The sequence below is a fragment of the Delphinus delphis genome, chromosome 11, assembly GCF_949987515.2.
Source record: "Delphinus delphis chromosome 11, mDelDel1.2, whole genome shotgun sequence".
Taxonomy (NCBI): Eukaryota; Metazoa; Chordata; class Mammalia; order Artiodactyla; family Delphinidae; genus Delphinus; species Delphinus delphis.
Window position 1 is genome coordinate 22,863,789 of NC_082693.1, and position 22,255 is coordinate 22,886,043.

General features: G+C 42.5%; 1 protein-coding gene across 7 annotated transcripts in view; it reads left to right on the forward strand.

The window, feature by feature from the left end:
* Window positions 1-7,663: 7,663 nt before the first annotated feature.
* PPFIBP1 (PPFIA binding protein 1) overlaps window positions 7,664-22,255 on the forward strand; it is a 177,850-nt gene continuing 163,258 nt past the window's right edge. For 6 of the 7 annotated variants that reach the window (XM_060024499.1, XM_069541193.1, XM_069541191.1 and 3 more), the window contains exon 1: window positions 7,664-7,794. The gene's annotated coding sequence lies outside the window, so the exon portion shown is untranslated. Of the gene's footprint in view, window positions 7,795-13,286; window positions 13,351-22,255 lie in introns of all 7 variants that reach the window. The other variant, XM_060024498.1, reaches the window with a different exon arrangement.

Genomic DNA, 22,255 nt, shown 5'->3' on the forward strand with positions numbered 1-22,255 from the left:
ATATACCACCAAGACAAACAGAGGCTGGCCCAAAGTGATGTGTGAAAGGAGCTTGATGTAGAGACAGTCTTGACCAGCAGACCACGTCTTCAGAACTTTTACCTCATTTCAGAATAAAAACACTTCACTTTGTCCCATTTATTTCAGGGAAGGTAAAATGCTCTCTCATTTATCACCTCACTTGAAATCACGGTGTTAGTTAGGCTCCTTCAAGTGGTAAGGAGTTAAAGGGTGTTCAGGTTACTTCAGGTGATGGAGATGGAGTGTGAGTACCTGGGGAATGAAGGAAATGCAGGGAATCACTGGACCCCCAAGCCTGCACGTGGTTGAGGATTTAACAGGAACTCTACGTGTCCATCATGCTTGTAACTCAGCTTTTCTCTCAGCACAGACTCTGAGGCCGAAGTGCGTTGAGTCATGCTACCTTCTACCATGTGACCTTGGGTAAGTTACTTAAACTCTCTGTGGCTTAGTTTCCACATCTGTGAAATGGAAACAGGTCTCACAGGGCTGAAGTTAATATATGTAAAGCATTGAAAATAGAACGAGGCACACAGACGTTGGTATGTCCTATTAGCATCATTTTTATTATTGTTGTTATATTTTTAATTACTTCTGCAGCTACTGTCCACGACCCTCATGGTGTCTACTGCTCCATAGTTCTGATGACTACCTTTTCTGTGTATGACTCTCGCCACCTTTTTTACACGTGACTCTCAGCGTCCATCCCTTTCTGCTTTATGTTTTACTTGAGTGACTGACTTTCTTCTGATCTCATTTTCTATACCTCATGCTTCTACCTACTCGTGCTTCAAGAAACTCGTGTTTCTTGCCTTCCTTCTGTACGCCCCTTTGCGTTTTTCTGCTCTGCTCTGTCGTCTGTTTTCTACGTGTCTCACATTCAGTGTCTTGAGAGAGGATTTGATAGGGCCACTTACGGAAAATTCAGTATGGAGCTCTGCTCAAGTGTCCTTATGCTTGTTTGCCCCAGGCTGCTGCCAAGTGTATACTGGACTGTTTTGATTCAGGAGGGCATCCATGGTCCAATCTGTACTGTTCAAGGTGGCAAGGGTTTCAGGATATTAACTGAGAATCCTGTGTGTAGGGAACCGTATTAGACTCTGCCAGAAGGAGGGTAGCAACACCCAGGGTGTCATGGCTCCACCCCAACGCACTCTTTCTTTAGCATTATTGCCATCCCATTTATAGATGAAAAACCGAAACTCAAAACGGTAAAGTGATCCTAGGTCTTATAGCTCGGAATACATGAAGTGCTTTATTTAATTTTACCAAAGAAGAGGGTATTTCTTCCTTTTATTCAAGAACGGGTGATGATCTTTTTCAGAAATGGCATCTTGCAATGTAAAAGCTACTCTTTCTATGGCTATTACATTATATCTAATTCAGAATTCAAACAATGTAGGGTCAAATGGGAATTATCTAAGGTAACACAAGAGGGAAGTGATTTAAAGCATTTAAAAGACAGACATACAAAAGTGATAGCTGTGACACTTTCTCTTTGCTTCCTTAATACCTTGGCTAGTTTAACAAACCACAGTACCAATTATCTGGCAATTCAGGTCCTACACAATCAGCATTCATCAGTGGAAAAGCTCGTCTGGAGATAGAATCTGGAAGAACAAGGGAAAGCAGCAGAGAAACACATTCTTTATAGAATTTGGGTGATAAGATGCTCTAGCCTGAAGATTAGTTTATCAGTAACTTGTTTCAACTTGCAAGAAAGTTCCTTTAATGAAAACATTTATTTAAGCCAGTTGTCCCATCCTCGTCTTACATCTGTTTTAGCTAAAAGTTATTCCTCTTAGTCATTGTAGACAGAGGTTTCTGGAGTGAAGTCTGACATGCCATTTTAAAATGTAAATTCTAGTTAAGTAGAAGAATGCTAGTAAAGGATTAGGAGAGACTGAATAAAGCAACAGTAAATTAATGATTGTCCAGGTGAAAAGGTGAGTGAGTAGGAATTAATGGATCCGTTGGAGGCCTGGGAGCTGTAGGTGACACGGGTCCAGAGAATGGGGTGCACCACAATGTCAACCTGGATACATGGTAGTGTATCCTGGTAGTGTAACCTGGTGTAACCTGCTAGTGTAACCTGCTAGTGTAACCTGGTAGTGAGCCATGATGTATTATTTGAAAAGTGAGCCTTATTTCATATTGTGGCGGGTGAAAATCAAGGTGGGAATTACTGGTTATGAGTAATGCTCTGTTGTTGATTGAGCATGTTCGCACGACCTCTAAAAGAGGTCTGTGCACAGTGGGTGTTGGTAGGAAGAAATGGCAGTGACCTGTCACCTCAGGAGAGGCCTGACAGCCTGCATAAATGCTCCGCCTGCTTGGGAAGAATGCTATGCAGACCATCTGCATGGAATGGAAAATAAGAACTGCTGCTATGTGTTGAAAGGGCTCTCTATCCTCCTGACCTCTCTCAGAGTACAGGAATCAGATGCACTTTTAAGCAACTGAATTAACTGCATTTGTAAAGGGAATGAATTGTTTAAAGGAATTTAATTTGTTTGAGTCATTAATTGAACATTAATCAAACACCATGAAAAGAGATAGTTTCTATTTTTAGCTGTAAAATTTCCTTTTATAAATAGAATAATAAAATGGGGAAGTTGAATGTAACTAGGTGTTTGGATATCTCTGGCAGGTAACCAGAGAATACAGCACAACCTGGGATGCAAGGAAAGAGTGATTAAAATAAGACTGCTTGGAACGAGATATTGGGCCTACTTCTAACCTGTTTCCATGGGCAGGCAGGGACTGGGGTGAAGGATTGGGTTCATAAATGATGTCAGTGGTGATAGCTGAGTAGTGGCTCAGTATTCGGCTAAAGGATATTAAAGTGGTATCTGGGTTATCACCCATGTCATGCTTAGAATCAGACAGAATAAGCAGCAATTTCCTCTAGAAGGAATTCTAAAGCTAAGCTTCTTTCATTTGAACTTGGGTTCATGATTTATACCATGTGTTCAACCGGCCCTGTGTTTGTTGATGTCACTGGGACGAGAACAACCTGAGGCACCCAGATCCTTTAAGATCATGCTGGTGGAGTTCTTCCTGAATTTCTAAAGGCACAGCCTATACAGCAGGTTAGAAGTCTTAAGCAAAAGGCAGCATTCATTCATTCATTCATTCAGTGAATTTTTATCGAATGTCCATAGGGCAACGCATGCTTCTAAATTCCATAAAGAATGTAAAGATGAAACAAATTGGCATCCTGCCCTCAAGGACCGTAAGGAACTTACAGTCAGTGAGAGCCATAAGCCATATATTAAAAATAATACTACAATTGTTTTCTGTCATAAGAAAAAGGGAAATATGTTTACTGATGACTCATTATGTGTCAGGCAATGTGCTCTGTTACCTTGCATATGACATCAGATCATCGAAACAACCCTGGGCGGTAGATTTTAGTAGAAATGGGCAAAAATCTTCCTTAACTGAGGAAACATTATCAGAGAATATGGGTGCAAAGTCATTCATTTGTGGAGTGTGCAAGTATGAAGCAGAGTGGACGAGAAGTTCAGAAAGGTAGGTTGGGGGCCGGGATATAAGGATCTTTGGACGCCAGAGGGGAGTTTGGACTTTGTTCCTCGGTAAAGGGGAGACGGTCAAGTGTTTTGAACGTAGTCGAGAGTGATTACGACTGTGCTTTGGAGAGCTGCAGCTGGAGGCCTATGAAGACCAGTCGGCAAAGGATATAACCTTGACGAGAGGGGTGAGCCTCTCCTGGTACCTGCATCTAACCAAACAAAGTAAAGGATGTATCCTTGCCCTTGCGCAGGCTTGAGGGTGGGAGGAACAAAAAAAAGCCAGCTCTCTGTTACTCCAGAGCGCGGAGCTGAAAGAGAGTAGATTGTGAACAATCAGTGCTTTGGATAGATAAAGAAAAGATGGCTTGTGGTCAAAGAGACCTTGGTTTCCATCCCAGTTCTGGGTGTTCCGTAGCAATTTACTTACGTAACCGTGCTGAGCCTTTAATTCCTTATGTTAAAATGGGGCTAATGATACCTTACAGGATGGTTGTGAGGATTAAATGAGACACGAGACAGAGTTCTTTGAGGGACTAGTCAGAAAAGCAGGATATGGGTTCCCAGGAGAAAGAATCCCATCAGTGGTGGGATGTTCTCCCAGCTCGTGTGCCCCAGATAAATTCAGGCAGGGGTCAGAAGGGTACTTGTCAGGACCACTGTAGGTCGTTACATCAGATGACCTTTAGGGTCCATTTCAAGTTCTACTGTTGTTATTCTCTGCAGGTTTTTTCCTGCTTTCATGCTGTCCTCTTCCCTACCTCTACCCCATAGTGATATTATCTGGCAAAACTCATAGGTACTACAGGTCAGGCTGATCATAGGAATAACTAGGCAGAAAATAGGTATCTAGACCTTCAGAGTTACTCAGTGTTGAAACCACAGGAGTTGTAAATGGACTTTTCCATTAAAGCAGCTAAGATCCAGGTTAGTGGGTAGACTCTGGGTACCTGCTCATCAGGCATCCTAATTTGCTTCCCGCAATGTCCTGATTCTTTGGGGCTTCCCCAAGATACCCAGAGACCACTGGTTTCAATCTATTCATTGAAGTGTTAGATCTGGTTGTAAAATGAAGCATTACGGTGAAGCCTAAATGTAGAACATATAAGAGCTGTAACTCTGATTAAGGGGAAGGGGAAGAAGAGAGGGGAGAAGGAGGCTGAAATCTGACCCATTGGTTCCTTCCTCACCTACTCTGGAACCCCTGGTCTGAACACTACTGCCCCAGCCTTGGCCTGTTTTCAGTTTTCCTCCTGAGTCTTTTGTTTTCTGGACTTGGATGGCAGCTCTCATCACTCCAGCTGCAGAGGGGATGGGAGGCAACTTCCTGTTATTCTATCCTGCCATCCTTTTGGGGGTGGGACATTCCCTCCCCCATCTCCTGCTGCTGGTTGTAGAATGTGAACCCTGGCAGGCTTCCTATGACTGGGGCTGGAAGAATGACTGGTAGCCACCCGGCCACTGTTGGAAGGCATTTGGGAGAGGCAACAGGCACGACAGACAAGTGGGTCCCTGACTGAGGGAGAAGGAGGGGTGAGTGGCTAAGAGGCAGGTTAAGTGGTTGGTGCATAAAATACCTGAGGGGGTTAAGGGTTGTTGCATGAATGGTGGGAGGGCAGGAAGACAGAAGGACTGTGGGCAAAGCATTGAGAGAGAGAGAGAGAGAGAGAGAGAGAGGAGATAGTTAAGTAGTTATGGTTTCTGGCTATGAGATCGTTTGGGGTTTGGGTACATTTAAGGAATGGAGGGTGGTTAGAGATGATCTGCTGATCTATTTTCCATCCTATATTTTTATTGAGTGTTTTCCTTGAATTGAGTGTAAGGAATACAAAGAGGTATTAGGCATGCAGCATCCTCTTCAGAGTTTGAGAAGACAGGAAATGTATATAACTAGACATATATAACCATATGTTTACACATCTGTACTATATCAATAAGGCTTACAATAACCTTTGATCTGAGTCTTATCAGCCCCATTTTATAAAGGAGGTGATTAGGTTTCTGATGGATGTTTTAATGACTTGGTCAAAGTTACACAGCAAGTGAGTTGCAGAACTGGACAATGGACCACTTTTTCTGTCCTCTGTAGGGCACAGCAAGGACAAGGACGTTAGGCTTTGAGAGAAGGGCGGGACTTAACACACAGAAGAAGGGGGTCAAAAGGAACAAACTTCCAGTTATAAAATAAGTAAGTCATAGGGATGTAATGTACAACATGGTGACTATAGTTAATAATACTGTATTACGTCTTTGAAAGTTGCTAAGAGAGTAGATCTTAAAAGTTCTCAAAAACAAAACAAAACGAAAAACCCCACAGAGCTCTCACACACAGAAGAGAGTGGGGATTCCAGGTAGGCGAGAAGGTGAGATGAAAGTAGACCAGTTTGTAGTGGAATGTTTCCCAGGACTGAAGTGGGAGATAAGGCGGGAAAGGTACATAGAGGCCAGATCGGGGAGAGTTTTAAATGGCCAGCTAAGAATTGCAGGGAAAGGGCGGCCTGATTTAGAGGAAGATGTTGATAGCAAAACCAAACTGTTTTAGCAAATTCATTTGGATGTCTTGCACGGAAAGACTTAGTGCAGGGGAAAAAAGGATTCAGAAATATGTTAGGAGCTTGGAATAGTGTAGGCTTGACAAACAGCACGATGGTAATAGTATAGAAGTTGGTCTGTGAGAGCACTGGCCTGGGTCTGTGGATTATTTTTAGCATTACAGTGTTTGAGTGTGTGTAGATTGTGGGCCATCCCTACTCTAAAGAGAAGAAATAGCTTCGGAATCGAATGAACTTTGGTTTCAACGGCAGTTCTGGGCGTTATGGAGCAATTTACTTATGTAACCTGGCTGAGCCTTTGATTCCTTTATGTTAAAATGGGGCTAATGACGCTCACCTTACAGGATGGTTATGGGGATTAAATGAGACACAGTGGTGGACTCTGTACATCCCTTCTACAATCTTTGGCAGAACGGTGAAATGTATGACATGTTGTCATCCATCAAAAAACAAACAATAAAAATCAACAGAAAGTCAATGATTAGTTTATTGTAATTCCAGAAGATGATGCATAATATATCTAAATCTCATATAAAGAGGGCCACTTTCACCATTCAGCCCTGCCTTGGAGGAGTTATTAGGCAAATTGAAAGACCCATTTCTTGAGAATCTTTCTGTTCTGTTAGCCAGGGGTATTGCACTGCCTGATACACGCCAGTGTTAAACGTTAGTTAATTCTTAATTGATAGCTCAGCCACTGCAATTGGTTTCATTCAACAGTAATTATTCTCATGTGGCTTGTTGAACTCAAGTGTGAGATTCCCCCGTTTTCAGTTGTGCATGAAAACAGCAGACTTAGGGTCTTTAGAAAGGTAAATAGTTATTTTTCTTCGGAGGTTCAATTTTATTTGCCTGGAAGCTCGCGTGCTGTGATTTTCGTCGCTAAAAGCAAAAGCAACCACACGGTCGATAACGCCCCTGGTTAACGATCCAGAGGATTCCCCTCCATATCTTCCCGAGGTGCTTTTGAAGTTCTAAATTTCCCTTCTAAGGGAACGCCCAGCAGTCCCAAGATAAAAGGGTAGCAGAGCGAGCTGGCTCTGGTTTCTTTTATTTGCCTGACTTCAAGCTAGCCATTTTCTGCTCCACGCGCCGCCGGACTCGGACTTGCCCGTGACACAGAGGCGATTGTTTTTCCTTCAAAAGGGGGCTTGGGTGGGTTAGTTTCGTTTCTGACCTGGGAGATGGTAAATGCACCAAGAGAAGTTTAAAACAGGACCCGCAAGGATCTGCCCCGTACCATTATTCTCCTTCCCTTAGAGAGAGCAGGAAAGGCAGCATTTTTTTTCCATCAACACCCACTTCCAGCCCTCGCCGGGCTCTGCGAGGAATGTGTAAAATTAGTGGGCTCCTCTGAGTGACAGTCCGCGGGCCCACTCAGCGCGAGGCGGGGCGCGCCGTCGCTCCCTCCGCGCACTCTCTTTGGCTCATTCCTGCGGCGGGGAGGGGAGAGGGCGCGAGGGAGGGGAGGTACCTGGGACTGGGAGTGATGTCAGCTCCCAGCTCGGTGCCTGCCCGGATTCCTGACATGGTGTAGGGCCGAGAGGGTGGGGAAGGCGGGAGCGGGGCGGGAGAGGACTCGGGGTAGCCAGCCTGTGGCGGGGCCAGAGTGCCGGCGCTTTGAACTCCGGGCGAAGGTGAACCAGAACTTTTGCAAGTCGTGCCGGCGGCTCTCTTCGCTCAGGCAGGTAAGGGAGTTCGGCTCCTTTCTGGGACCGGAGGGCAGTGGCACCGTTGTGTGGTTGCAGCTGCCCCTACTCGCCGCTCGATTTCCTTTTCCAGCTCCCTCCTGTTTCCCGTTGGGAACGGGCACTTTTTTGGGGGTGGGGTAAGGGCTTAACTCCTGGGGCTCCCAACTAGCTTATGTGTGAAGAATACCTCCAGGATAGGACCTGTAAGATCTTGTCTGGGTACTTAAACCCTCCACACCCCAGTCTCCTAGCAATACTTGAGACCCCCAATCAGAGACGTGGTGTGTGTGTGTGTGTGTGTGTGTGTGTGTGTGTGTGTAGGGGGGGTGTTATTTTAAAATGTCACAAAAAGTTTATGGAATATCGACTCAAAAATTATGCTCTTGGAGAGAGAACAAAAGTTTTGTATTTTTTTTAGCTCGCCTGTGGCCATGTTGATTTAAATGAAAGTCTGTCATCGTTATTCTTATATATTCTTATATAGGAACATAAAAAATCCTTTTATACAGTCCAGTCAGGATGTGAGAAATTCACATGGGGTGTATTAATTATGAGCTTGTGGGAAAACCGGTGTCTTGGGGCACATTTCAACGCCAGCTCTCTTTCACTCATATTTTAACGGAGAATTCCTTTGGTTGCCAACTTTGTGTTCTGGAGGGTTTAGGAAGGCTGCTGAGAATCTTCAGATCTGTTTTCTTTGGCTGTTTGAGAGAAGGATGAGGGCTGGTAGTTGTTTTCATGGATCTTTTTTAGAGGAGCGAGTTTTAACAGGGAAATGTGGCAGAAGGCGCGGCATACAAACTCTTAATTAGAGGAACATGAATTTTTCAACATGTGGGACCAAAACAAATCCTTCCTTTCAATAAGAAGTGCAGAGAGCAATAGAAGAAGAACTTGATTTAGTGCCCCAGTTTGGTATTTAGGGGAAGCAATTGCAAGTCAGGAGCAAAATGGTATTTTGATAAGTGGACGTATAGAATTCTGATTTTGTGTTTATTTCCTGTTTCAAATCCTTTCTGTTTCTTGTTTAGAGATTTTGTGTGCCTGGGTCACTAACTGGGTAGGATTAACTTTCTGGGGAAAAAATTATGGAGTCATAAGCTTACTCAGAACCCTCCCTTCTCAGTGCTGAAGGCTCTTTCTTTTGGAGAAGGAAAGTGTTGGGGCTGAGACTTCTGAGTCAAGTTTCCCTTTTCTTTCACCAGAGTGCTTCAGCAGTGAGGATCCTTCTCTTGCCAGGTCGGGAGGAAACGGGCGTGGACTTCTTTGTGAGTCAAAAGCTGCATCCCAGGTGCCTGTATGTAAGGGCATTTCCGGGAGAGGAGGAAAGAAAGAAGCCACATCACTGCATCTAATAAACCCAAGTCGGGAAGTGTGGCGATAAAGGACTTCGTCGATGGGGTTCTCCCTCTTTCTAGCCTGATGACATTTAGGTGTCAGGGCAAAAAAAGAAGTGTTTTGTTTGCTGTTGTTTATAAAACACCTGGATCTGTATTGCTCTTGAAAAATTTAATTAGCACAGTGTGGATTAAGAGTAGGCTCTTTGCAAAGGCAAGGCATGCCTCACCGGAAAGGCCAGAACATTTTAATTTTGGTTTGTGTTTTGGACTAAGAAACAGAAGTTGCCTAATGTCACTGAAATAATGGTGACCAAGTCTTTTCTGTTTATGTTCTGTAGGAAGTACATAGAACATACGATATTTTCCAATGTACTTTTTCAGCAGGAAAGAGCAGGAGGTGAGGTAGAACTCCTGTGGGCTGGTGTGAGCTCACTGGAGCCTCGGCTGATGGAGTGTTAAGGCTGCTGTTGGTGATACCGAAAGACAGAGCTGCAAAAATCAGTCAAGTGGTATCTTTAGGATGTTATCCTGACGTGCCAAATTCTGATTTATACTTCTTTCCAAGAAGCGAGTCCTGGCTTAGGGACTTGAATATATCAAAGCTTTGAACTGCATTCACAGTTTGTGGAGTAACAGTCATTTTACATACTTAGTTTTAACCAGTATTTCTCTTTCTCCATCTGTGTGTAGGAGGCAGATGTGGTATCGTAAAACATGGTGCTTTTAAAGGACAAAACTTGAAAGACGTTTGAGTTATTGAGAAAGGTAGGATCAGGTTTTGGTTAAATTATTTGACCAGCAACTATCATAGTTTTGATAGCTACTTTAAAAAAAAAATGATAATCTGGCCTTTGTGGGCAGATGTTGACTTGAAATTCAGGGCACACTGTTGTTGCAGATCAATAGTGCCTAATGTCAAGGGCATTGTGGACATTTTTTGGAAACAAGTTCAGTGAGAGAGAGTTCATTAACTGTTTATGTAGTCTTTTTGTCACTCACTGTGCCAGCATGAGATAAATCAGAACAAGGTCATTATTTTCCCCTTAGTTACTGACTAGCTGACTTCTTTTTAAAACCTGTTGTTCATATTCATGAAATATTTGTATTTTTATAGTTAATTTAGATTATGTTGGTAATTTGTTAAATTAACTTTTTGAGGTTTTCAGCACCCATTTTTAAAAATATGTATATCCCAAATAGCACATTTTTCCAACTGTTAAAGAAGACTTCATTCATCATTCTGTCTTTTATTACATGTTTCTGACCTGATTTGAATTACCTGTTCAAAACAATGAATGAATGAGTGAATGAAATGTATGAATATCTATTCACATTTGGGTCTGTGTCTTGATTCTTTATTAAAGAAACATTCCTTCAAGGCGAAAACATAGGCAAGAGACAGTGCACAATAATGACTTCTTTATTCCCAGAGATTTCCCTAGAAAGTCATATTAGTTTTCAAATTAAAAAAATCCCAGTTGAGCAGCCAACTGTGAAATCTTTCAGGGAGCCATGATTTTATTATTGTTTTCTAACCATGGTGGAACAGATGGGTTTAAGTATGAGAGTCAAAGCTGTTAAGGTTAGTGACACTGGGTGTTGTTTGGGGACAAAGGGAACAAAGTGTCCTCTGGCCAGCATTTCCCTTCACCTAAAGGTTGATAATTTCACAATTAAATCAGTCATCAAACTGACCCCAAATCGACACTATCCAAAAACCACTCTGGGCTTGTGCAGTTCTTTGCATCTGTAGTGTGTTATGTCCTTTGTTTCTCAAATTCATGGCAGTGCACGTCAGAACCATTTTCCTAGCCAAAAGCCTACAGCTTTTGTCACATATATCACCACCATAAAGACCGATGCTTTATTAAATGGAGCTAATGGATTAAAAAACCGAAACTGAACTAACCCACCCTAGAAAATACAAAGACTCTTCTATTTCTTTTACACTCTTTATTTTAAATATAGTAATTATTGATGCCAGTTTGGCATTGGTTGATAATGTTTCAAAAAGCCAAGTGGTGAGGGTTTCTTTCCCTTCAGTACTTTTTCCCACTTTTAAGGATCTAAAACACCAAACAACTGGATTTTAGATGGAAAAGTGGGCCCTGCCAGGAGTTTTAAGTTTGCACACTTGTTAGGCGGTTTTTGAAGGAGAGGAGGGTTTGAGTGAAACCTCTACCAGCCTGTGCCCCTTGAAGAGCTTCTATTTCTGAAATGTGGGTTTGGACTCTGAGTGATCCAGGTGGGTGTGTTGTCTCAGTTTGTTACTGCACTTTGGTTGCGTGTCTCCCTAGAACTTGGTGTGACTCACATTTTGACTGGCCCACATTCACATCCTTGTTTTTGTTGGCAAATGTAATGAGTTCAGAATAGAAAGATCGTGGAGTGGTTTCTGTATAGAGGTGCACCTAAAAATGCCCATGACTGAAGGAATTGTACAAACTCAGATTGCATTGACTGTCAGTCATTCCGGTAGAGGCTCATGCCTCAAATGTGGACCGTGGAGGAAGAAGACCAAGTACCATAACTTTGGGGGCTGGCCACAGATTTTATGGACACCCTTTGAACTCCAGAGTAAGGCTAGGTATTTTCACCTCTCCTTTAACTTAGAGAAATTAAGCATTTGTCCAAAAAAAGCAGATGCAAGTTCAAGGGAGCAGGTATGCTGATTCCTCGTGTTGCGTGTTGGTTAACAAAGGAAAACTTAATTTTACCTGGTGAGAGAGAGACTAAAGATGCTGTTTTCAGTGGCAAGTCCATTCATAAGTAAGTGGCCAAATTCTTTAGGCAAGCAAGGTAGTTCTTGGGAAGAAGTAGGTGGGCCCATCGGAAACGGTTTTACCTCTTCCATGCTATGAATGTAACTATGAACCATACCATTGCATATGGCTGTGTCATCTTGTATTTCCTGTGAGCCTAGGATATAGCTCACAGAAGTCCTTTTGCTGGCTTTCTTTCACCCTTCTCTCCATATATAGTACTTTTCACAAATATCATCTCGCCATCACAGAACTGTATGAGGTTTTTATGAGGAACGTTTATTGAACTTACTGTATTTGAAAGAAAATGCAAACAGGCTAAAACTCTATGGTCTCCTTCACTTGGTAGTGTGGCTGCAGTTGCATAAATAATATCCCTGCAACCATTATCTCTTTCTAAAGATAATGCTTCTCATAACAACACATGGTCGAGGATTTTATTTTGCTTGAATTGGAATTTGAACTCGCTCTACTTTTTCTTATGAACGATGGAAGAGTCAAATGAGCCTGTAGCTTCTCATCTAACGTAACTCTGGCAAGTGAGTGAGTTGGAGGAAGGGAAACAGTGACGACTCAGGGGAAACACTGATTGAACCTGTGAGTCTGCCAGGACGGTTTGTGTGAAGTCACCTGGGTCTTGGTGTTTTTCCTCTGGATCAGCTGTTTGGATGCTTCTGTAAAATTTTCACATTATTCCAGCCTCCACCCCCATCAGTGGGTGACTTTGCACAGCCAAGGGGGCTTTTAAACACAGATTTAAGGTTCTTCTATTGCTTTCTTCTCAGGGTACCTTGATTCTCTAGGGTGACTTACATTCTACATTACCCTGTGGAGCAGACACAGATAGATGCCCAGTCATAACCATCCTGCCCACTCTTTCTCTACAGCTGAACCATTTTATTTTATTATTTTTATTTTTTAATTTTTTTTAACATCTTTATTGGAGTATAATTGCTTTACAATGGTGTGTTAGTTTCTGCTTTATAACAAGGTGAGTCAGTTATACATATACATGTGTCCCCATATCTCTTCCCTCTTGCGTCTCCCTCCTTCCCACCCCTCTAGGTGGTCACAAAGCACCGAGCTGATCTCCCTGTGCTATGTGGCTGCTTCCCACTAGCTAGCTATTTTACGTTTGGTAGTGTGTATATGTCCATGCCACTGTCTCACTTTGTCCCAGCTTACCCTTTCACCATGATAGTTTAAAAAAAAAAAAAAAAAAGGTTGATTTCCCAGAATCCCTTGCAGCTCGGTGGTATCTAGGCGACATAGTCCTGGCCAGTGAGATGCAAGTAACTGGGAGGGGCTCTCCCACACACTCTTATAAGGGAACGGCCTCTGTGAGCTCGCCGGTGAGGCTGTTTTTCTTTGTACTTCTTTCTCCCAGGAGCAGGGATGCTGTTTTCTAAGCGGAGAAGCCATCTTGTGACCAAAGACGAGAAGCTTGAGGGGTAAGCAGGTTGGGAATCTGATGGCCTTCTGGAATGGCTGTACCAGACCTGGTCTGCCCACCTCTTGATTTATTTTGAGAAAACTAAATCTCCATTTGGTTCAGCCACAGAAGTTGGGTCTGTTACTTGAAGCCAAATGTGATCCTGACAGTTTAAATTTTAAAGACGTCATAGTTCATCTTTTCTCTCAGAATTCAAAGGCAGCAATCCTGGATGACAGAACAAGGGTTCGGACTTTGGAGCCCTGCAGACCCTCAAGTTGAATCTTGGCTTGGCTCTTCATTACAGTCTAATCTTAGCAAGAAATTTAACTTCTTCGGGTCTCAGTTTTCCTCTCTGTAAGATGTGGTACTGATGTTTGTCTCGTAGAAGTTTTGTCAGTATTAGAAATTATTAATAGAAATAATAATGACAAATTTGGTACATAGATTTTCAACAAATGGTGGCAGCTATTACTAAAGGAGAATGTGAGGAGCCTTAAGAAGGGGAGGCAAGTCATTCAACTTCTAGTAGGTTCTCAGTAAACATAGATTGAATGGCTGAATGGTAGATTAGCTTTATGGCTGCAACCACTTGCCTCCATGTACTTAACATTCATTCCGAAACAACACCCGTCTCTTATCCTCAGTCCCACCTGCCTACACCAGAATACTTGGAGCTTTTCTGTTCTCCAACTTTGGTTGAAAAAGCAAAGGGTATTCTTATGACAGTTTTAGTACCTGTAAGCGTAGAGATGAAGGGGGTGGGCTCCCGAGTCAGACAAATGTATTACAGATTAGACTCTCCTGTCCTTATGAGCTGTGTGATTTTGTCTTCTGTGAAATGGGAATAATTGGGTGGGTAATGAGGATTACCTGCAATATACGTGAAGCATCAGCAGCTGTTGTCCTGGCGCACAGTGAACACTGGATCGATGACGGATATATTGACTATTTCATTGAACATTTGTTAAGCAATTCTTGGCCTTGGTACAAGGTCCTCTTGGAGATATAAGGACGAATAAAACACGGTCTTTATCCTTAAGAATATGCATATACAGGAGATGGGGGCAGAAATGGGGTGACCCTCCTTACACATAACAATAGTAAAAAACAGATTTGGAAAACTATTTAGCTGTTAAAAAATTGGGGAAAAATATACTGACTTAAACAGATGTCTGTGATATGTATTTTAAGAAAAAAAGCCACCAAGCATACATGTATAAGTTATATTTGTCAATGCAGGAGAAAAATTGCTAAATGGGGTGGTTTGTGGAGGATGGGATGATGACGGCAGGGAAGTTGAGGGACCTTTAATTTTTTTTATAGCATATTAATGTTTATTTTACAACACTCATGCATTACTCTTGAAATATAAAAAGTATTAAAGTTTAAAAAATCAATTTGTTGGGCCTCTTGAAGGTAGGTGGTGGAAGATTGTGCTGTGAGAGAGCACATTGAGCTATGAACTTGAGCAAAGGATTGGGTCTAGTGGGATCCCACTAGAGGCGGTAGGATTTGAATGGGCCTTGAAGGATGAGTAGGACTTTTTGAGGAGGCAGTGGGGGGAATGAGCATGCTTGGATTTGGAGCAAAGTGTAGAATATAATTAGATTAGTGTCAGAGAAAGATAAGATGGAAAGATCACTATTGTTAAGAGAGGTAAGATATACGATAGCCAGATCTCAGAGGGTTTAAAAAGAGTGACATAATGCTTTAAAATGAGATTTTTTTAGTGTGTGAGTTGGGGAGGGATCTGAGAACTATTACTTTATAAAAATGACTCTTGGAATAGTATGTTAAATGTTAGGAGGGGTATTAGGAGGGGCAAGGGGAGGGGGGAGGGATAGAACAACCTGAAGAAAGGCACACAGCCAAAGTTAAATTTTAATGGGAAATATGGTGAATTAAGATTTGATCTTCTGGAGTTTGAGATTCCATCATGACCCACAATAACCTACCTTCATTTTCTCATTGTGTAAACTCGTAAAATCATAGAACCTGTCTCACTGGGTTTTTAGGAGAATAACCACCACAACAATAATAATAGCTAATGCTTACATAGCACTTGGTATGTACCAAGCACTGTTCTAAGTGTCATACATATTTTAACTTAGATTTAATCCCTACATCAGCCCTGTTCTTATTCAAGATGAGAAATCTGAGACACAGAGAGGCTGAGTGAATTTCCCAAGGCCACACAATTGTGTGTGTTGGACTGAGGATTTACTTATTTATCTATTTATTTATTTTATAAATTTATATATTTTTGGCTGTGTTGGGTCTTCATTGTTGCGTGCAGGATTTCTCTAGATGTGTCGAGCGGAGGCTACTCTTCGCTGCGGTGCACGGGCTTCTCATTGTGTTGGCTTCTCTTGTTGTGGAGCATGGGCTCTAGGCACGCGGGCTTCAGTAGTTGTGGCGTGTGGGCTCAGTAGTTGTGGCTCACGGGCTTAGTTGCTCTGCGGCACGTGGGATCTTCACAGGCCACATCCCCTGCATTGACAGGCAGATTCTTAACCACTGCGCCACCAGGGAAGTCACAGGACTCAGGATTTAAATGCAGATGGGTACAGTCTCCCGGGTCAGTATCCTCAACCACCTGTACATGGCATGTGAAAAGCTATTAAGAATTGTTAGTTGATTTTATTCACATGAGGATGTTAAGCAAGAATTTAGAAATTCAGGTTTGGAGTTTAGTCCCTCGAGTGATGGACCATCTCCATAGGGCTGCTACCTAAAGAGCAAGAGTAGGTGAACTCGCCGAAGAAGAGGATGCAGAATAAAAAAAGAAACAAGGACACAACCTTCAGGGAACTCTTGACGTTTGGACATGGTCAGGCCAAAGAAAAGTTATTAAAGGTGACAGAGCAGGAATGCCCAGAGAGGTGGAGGTTGATGGTGGCAAGGGAACGAAGCACACCCACACAAGTGGACCGTCCACGCCATCCAGTGCCGCAGACCCATTACAAGGACGGGTCTGAGAAACGGCCCCTGGTCCAGCCGTCTGGCCATTCGTGAGCTGGGAGAGCAGTTTCAGCACAGTAGACGTGGAATCCAGAATGCAGAAGATTGAGAAGTACATGGGAGGTGATGAACCTCAGGCTGTCCCGTTAGCCTAGCCTTTCAAGGAGTTGAGCAAGGAGGTAATGTGCGCTGACAGCGTGGGTTTGAGGAAGGTCCAGGCAGAGAGGGTGATATGAAAGCAGCAAACAATAGGTGAAAAGGAAATGGATAGATTGAAATTAGGTGGAGAGTGCGGGTTAGCTTTGAAATCTGTTAGAGTGCTCCTTCAGATGGAATGGAAGAAAGGATGGGGAAATTGGGGAAAAAATGTGATTGGAAGAGATAAGAGCTGAGTGAGTTCACCCCAGGGAGTCTGCATTTTTTTTTTTTTTTCTTCAGTCTAATAGGAGACGGTGGGAGGAAATTCATAGACAAGTAACTCAGCCTCCTGAGAGCCTGGCTCTCCAGGATTATTGGGACAGAGGAAACATTTGAAAGAATGACAGAAGTCTCTCATCTAAACAATGCAAACTGACACATTTGCCAGGATGTGTCTGCAGGCAAGAGATTAATTTATTGAAGTGGAAAGTAGTGGCACAGAAAAGAAGAGGAGAATGAAATGAGACAAAGGAAAACTTGACTGTATTTGAAGGAGGAATTTTTAGACACCACACTGAATAGTTCACAGGACAACTTGTCAGGGGAAACCTGAGCATCCTGAGTGATGGGAAGCAGCCTGGGTTTGGTTAACACTGAACCACCAGAGCACCAGGGAATACTTTATAAGGGGGAGTTGTCCAGCAGAGAGACCTCTGCATTCCATGCTGCTCCTGGTAAGGTCTTTAATCTGCAGTTTAACTGATTATTTCTAGAAAGATCTTTGGCCGAAAGACATTGGGTTGCGGTGTTTCAGCAGATTTGTTGTTGCAGTGACGTGAGTGGGATGAGAAAAGGACTGAAGCAATCTAATAATTAAGAGTGTGGTACTAAAAATCAGCACCACTGCCATCAATCCATAGGTGGGTCCTTTGGGGGTTGCTTTGAATGATGTCAGTAAAAATGTATCCAAGCGCGGGCAGCGTATTTAGATGGGCATAATATTCTTGAGTTCAGTGGTTCTCAGTGGGACCAGCTACATAATTAGTGGAGCCCAGTATAAGATGAAAATGTGTGGCCCCTGGTTCAAAAAGCAGGAAAAAGTGCTGTTAAAGGTACTAACATAAAAGCTTTTCCTTTTCTCCCATAGTCTCTCTCTTTACTCATCATGGTGTTTATTTGCTATTTAATGTCATTCTAAGTGAAGGAAAGTTAAAAATAAAAACTATCAACATGAATTCCATTGTTCATCTTTATTTTATGCAATGCCAGTATTAAATGCAAATATAAGAGTGTTTAACACGTATGCAGAATTATTGAAGTCACACACTTCATAATATTTTGTAGTTTGTAAATGCATTTGTATATTCTTCCTACCAGAACAGAAGAAACACTGCACAAAACTGACTACCCTTACTTCACGTCTCCATTTGCACAGTCTATCAATCTTCGGCTTATACAAGGAAGGACTGAAAGGAAAAAGAACCATGGGTTGCTCTGTCTTTCCTTCTGTGCCGTCATCTTCAGTGTCAGTGGTTGGTTAATACAGGGGAGTAACAGGAGTAAAAGAGGATATGAAAGGATTTGGTTGTTAGTGTTTCTTAGAAAGACACTGCCTTGTTTCTACACGTACAGCAAGTTCTGGATCGAATGGAAAGCATGGCCTCTTGTTGCTGTCAGCACCCACCCACCTGCTTACTCAGTTGCATTTGTGACACATTTACCTTGAACTCGCTTTGAGTCTTATTGAAGTCCATGCATCGTGGGTCCACTGAAATTCTGTGCTTGTGGGGCCCTGCAAACACTATTATGAATAGGGCAGCAGGGAATTGTGGCCACACGTATTAAACAGATCTCCTCTGTTCACATGCATGGTCCACTGTGCCATCAGACCTCATTTACAGAACACAAGTTCAAAGTTTACATCATTAGGAATCTTGATGATGACAGCAGAGCATTAAACCAGGTGTGGGGCGTTTCTGAGCCTGGGGTTCTGTGTGTGACTACAGGTTACAAGTCCGTGAAGATTGCCCGGGTTCTTGGAAGTCAAAGAGCTCAATTTTAAGCCTGAGCTACCTTCTGCTCTTAAAAGTCTCAGCTTCATTATCAAAGTTTACAGTGGGTCAGGTTTGCGTGTGGTATCCTAGAGACCCCCCTCCTGGCCATCAGCGCTGTCACATTTGCCTTTCAAGTGTTTTCTGAATCACTCTCCATTCCTTCCGCCAATGCCTTGGTTTACATCCCCATCAACTCTGACATAGACCCTGCAGTTAGTCTCTTCCCTGTATTCTGCACCTCATCGCCAGACACATCTTCCAAATAAACCTTTGGTACAAGGCCACCCTGCCCTGCCTGGTCCTTGCTTTGATCTCCTGCGGGCTCTGGCTTGCAGCAGAGTTCTCACACTGGTGGGCCCGGGATGAAGACTGCCTGCAGACAGGTTTGGTTTGACCTACGCAGTAATTTAAGAAATTTGTGCCAGTACTTAAATGTGTTGGAGATTTCACTTATTGAAAATTCAGATTTAACAAAGAGAAGATCTGGCTTCTCTGGGCTCTTGTTTCCTTGGGCTATGCTGGTGCCCTAGAGAACAGGAGGACCTGTGGACACGGGGAGGAAAATTGACTCCTTGTTCTGGCAAAACCTTCACTTGCATAGATCTAGAGCACGTATTTGCCTGTTGTTCTCGGGGAATGCTGTGAAGCAATTGGAACGCTGACCTTTTAATTTGAGAAATTAAGTTCTCCAACTTCATAATGTAAGTTGGGTGTATGCTTTGTAGCAGCCCTTGGGTTTTTTTAATGGTATTTTTTTGTTTTTTAGCCCTTCGTTGCTTTTTTAGGAGAAAAAGTTACTAGGTCTCACCTGGTCAGTGTCACCACTGTGTCACTTGTGATCTCATCTGATCTTGGCCTGTTTCTCCAAGCTTGTCTTCGTGCTGGCTGTGCTCAGACCCAGGCTCTGCACCCCTGGAGCGCTTTAAGTCCACTCAACCTTCTACATTTCCTGTTGTCTTTCTCTTTGCTTAAACCCTCCTCTTTCCTCTAGGCCCCCTTAAAGTAGTTCACTGGGAGATCCTTGCTGAGAGCCTCAGTCTGAGCTCAGCCTGCAAACTCTGCTGGAAGCAGGTAATTAAATTTTTAGAGTTCTAAATGCTAAAGTACCAAGTGGGTGATGAGTTCAGGTTGTTTGTGAAGGTTCCTTCCAGCCCAGTGATTCTGAGATGCCATGATTCTGCCAATGCCTGTGGATTACCATGCACTTGGTATGTAGTTGTTTTTTTTGAAGTTATTCTTTGTGCTAGGAACTTTGCTTGCTCCATTTCACTTAAATATGAGGGCGACATTAGCATTATCTCCATCCTACAGATGAGGAAACCGAAAGCTTTTCCCAAAACGGATGCTCCAAATGGCTTATCTCTGGTTATATCTTAATTCTTCAAATAGATTATATACTTGTTGAAGGCCATGACTGTGCCTTTGTTGCCAGGCCCTGCTACCCAGTAGGGATTCAATGAATGTTTTAGTGATGAAAGTAATGGTTCATTTGGCCACTATGCATTGGGGCCTAGACGAGGCTCCATGGGGATGCAAAGGAGACTCAAGTCGTATCAGTTATATTGTAAGATAGACCTGCTCCCTGTGCACAAAGACAGGATAGTTTTTGATCTTGGGCTGTGGGTTTAGATGAACCTATAGCTGTGTCTGTTTCTTCACTTGTAAAATGGGGGCAACAATAGTACCTAATTTGTAGCAGTGGTTTTAAACTGGGGTGATTGTGCCCTGTAGTAATCATTTGGCAATGTCAGGAAATATGCCTTGTGTCACAACTAGGGGTGGAGGGAAGACTGACATTCAGTAAATCATGTCCAGGGATGCTGCTAAACATCGTACAATGCACAGGACAGGCGCCTTCCCACAACAAAGGAATAGCCCCGAATGTCAGTAGTGCCGAGGCTGAGAAACCCTGCCTTGTAGGCCCCTGAAGATGAAACAAGATAACGAATACAAAGAGCTCGACATAGTTAACTGTTACTCTAAGAAAACAATCCCAAAGACTGCAAAATCAGCTTTTGGGAGGGCGAACCCCAAAAAGCTTAATTTCAGAATATCTGTGATTCTTGCTGAGGAAAAGCCTTATGCTAAGGATTTCATGCTGTCCTGTTTAGAAGTGACAGACTCACTGGAGACTGTGTGTGTTACACTGTGTACTAACATGAGCTGGCGTGGATTTATCAAAGCTGTAAAAACAATTATTAATTTTTAGGGTGTTCCTGATAAACTTCCTGCTTGCTTAACTGGTTTGTTCTGTGGAGATAATTTTGGCGTGTGGGTTTAAATCCTCTGATGGAGAATGTTTTGGTTAGTGAATTTCCAAAATGTGTTTTGATAAGTAGGACATGAAAAGTTTTTGTTTCCACATCAAGAAGCTTATTGTTTATAAGTTTAAAGCAAAGCCCCTTTCCCCCTGCTTACTGCCTTACCCGTCTACTGCACAGTGTTTTGGTGTGTATAGGCTTGGAGAGCTTTTGGATTTACATCTTTTTTTTTTTTTTTTTTTGTGGATTTGAAGTTGAGGCTGTTATTTAAATTTTTTGTAGTTATAAAAGTAATATATGAGCCTTCTAGAAGATTTGGTTAGTATAGAAAATAAAGAAGACGCAATTTAAAAAAGATAGTCCTCAGTATTCCTGCCACACAAAAGTACAACTACCTTTGGTGTGTTTCCTTCCATTTTTTTCATTGATGTATTTTTTTCCATATTTGAAATATTCTGAGTGTGTAATTTTGTTTCCCACTTTATTTTTACTTAATTAATTTTTTTTTTTTCTTCGGTACGCGGGCCTCTCACTGTTGTGGCCTCTCCCGTTGCGGAGCACAGGCTCTGGACGCGCAGGCTCAGCGGCCATGGCTCACGGGCCCAGCCGCTCCGCGGCATGTGGGATCTTCCCGGACCAGGGCACGAACCTGTGTCCCCTGCATCGGCAGGCGGACTCTCCACCACTGCACCACCAGGGAAACCCCAATTAATTTTTATTTATTTATTTGGCCGCACCGTGGGGCTTACGGGATCTTAGTTCTCTGACCAGGGATTGAACCCAGGCCTACGGCAGTGAAAGCATGGAGTCCTAACCACTGGACTGCCGGGGAATTCCCTTTAACATTGTTTTATTTGCATGTCCTCACACTACTATAATATCTCTAAAGATTATTTCTAAGGACTGTGAGATGTTCCATCTATGGGTGTTTCATGATTTATTTAATCCCATCCAGCACATACAGCCTGTTTTCAGTGTTTGCTGAGTATCCTTCTGTATTTCAGCTCATTCCCATCTTTACAAGAGATGACCAAAAGCAGAACCAAAGGCTGTGGGTCACAGTGCCTGGATATCTTGATCCATGTAGATGTCAGTTGCCAGAAAGTTTCTACTAAGTTTTGCTGCCATTAGCAGTGATATTCTCATTTTAATAACATTTGATAACTTTCTAGTAGAAAAGGTATTTCATTTTTCTTTTTTATTTATTTGCTGTTTATGAGGTCAAACATGTATATGACTGTTGGCCGTAATTCCTGTTTGTATACTTTCCCCATATTATCAATTAGGAATTAAGTGTTATTCTCATTTGTCATAAACTCTAGTTTATGTATTTCATTTATTTACCCTTATTAACCCTTTCTCATAGTTACTGCAAATATTTTCACCTAGTTTTTTTTCCTAATTTTTCTGATTAAAAAATTTTTGTTTTTAGTGATACAGAATTTTAAAAATTTTATGTAGTCAAATCTGTTGATTTTCTTTTCCACTGGGGATCTTCGACCTTCCT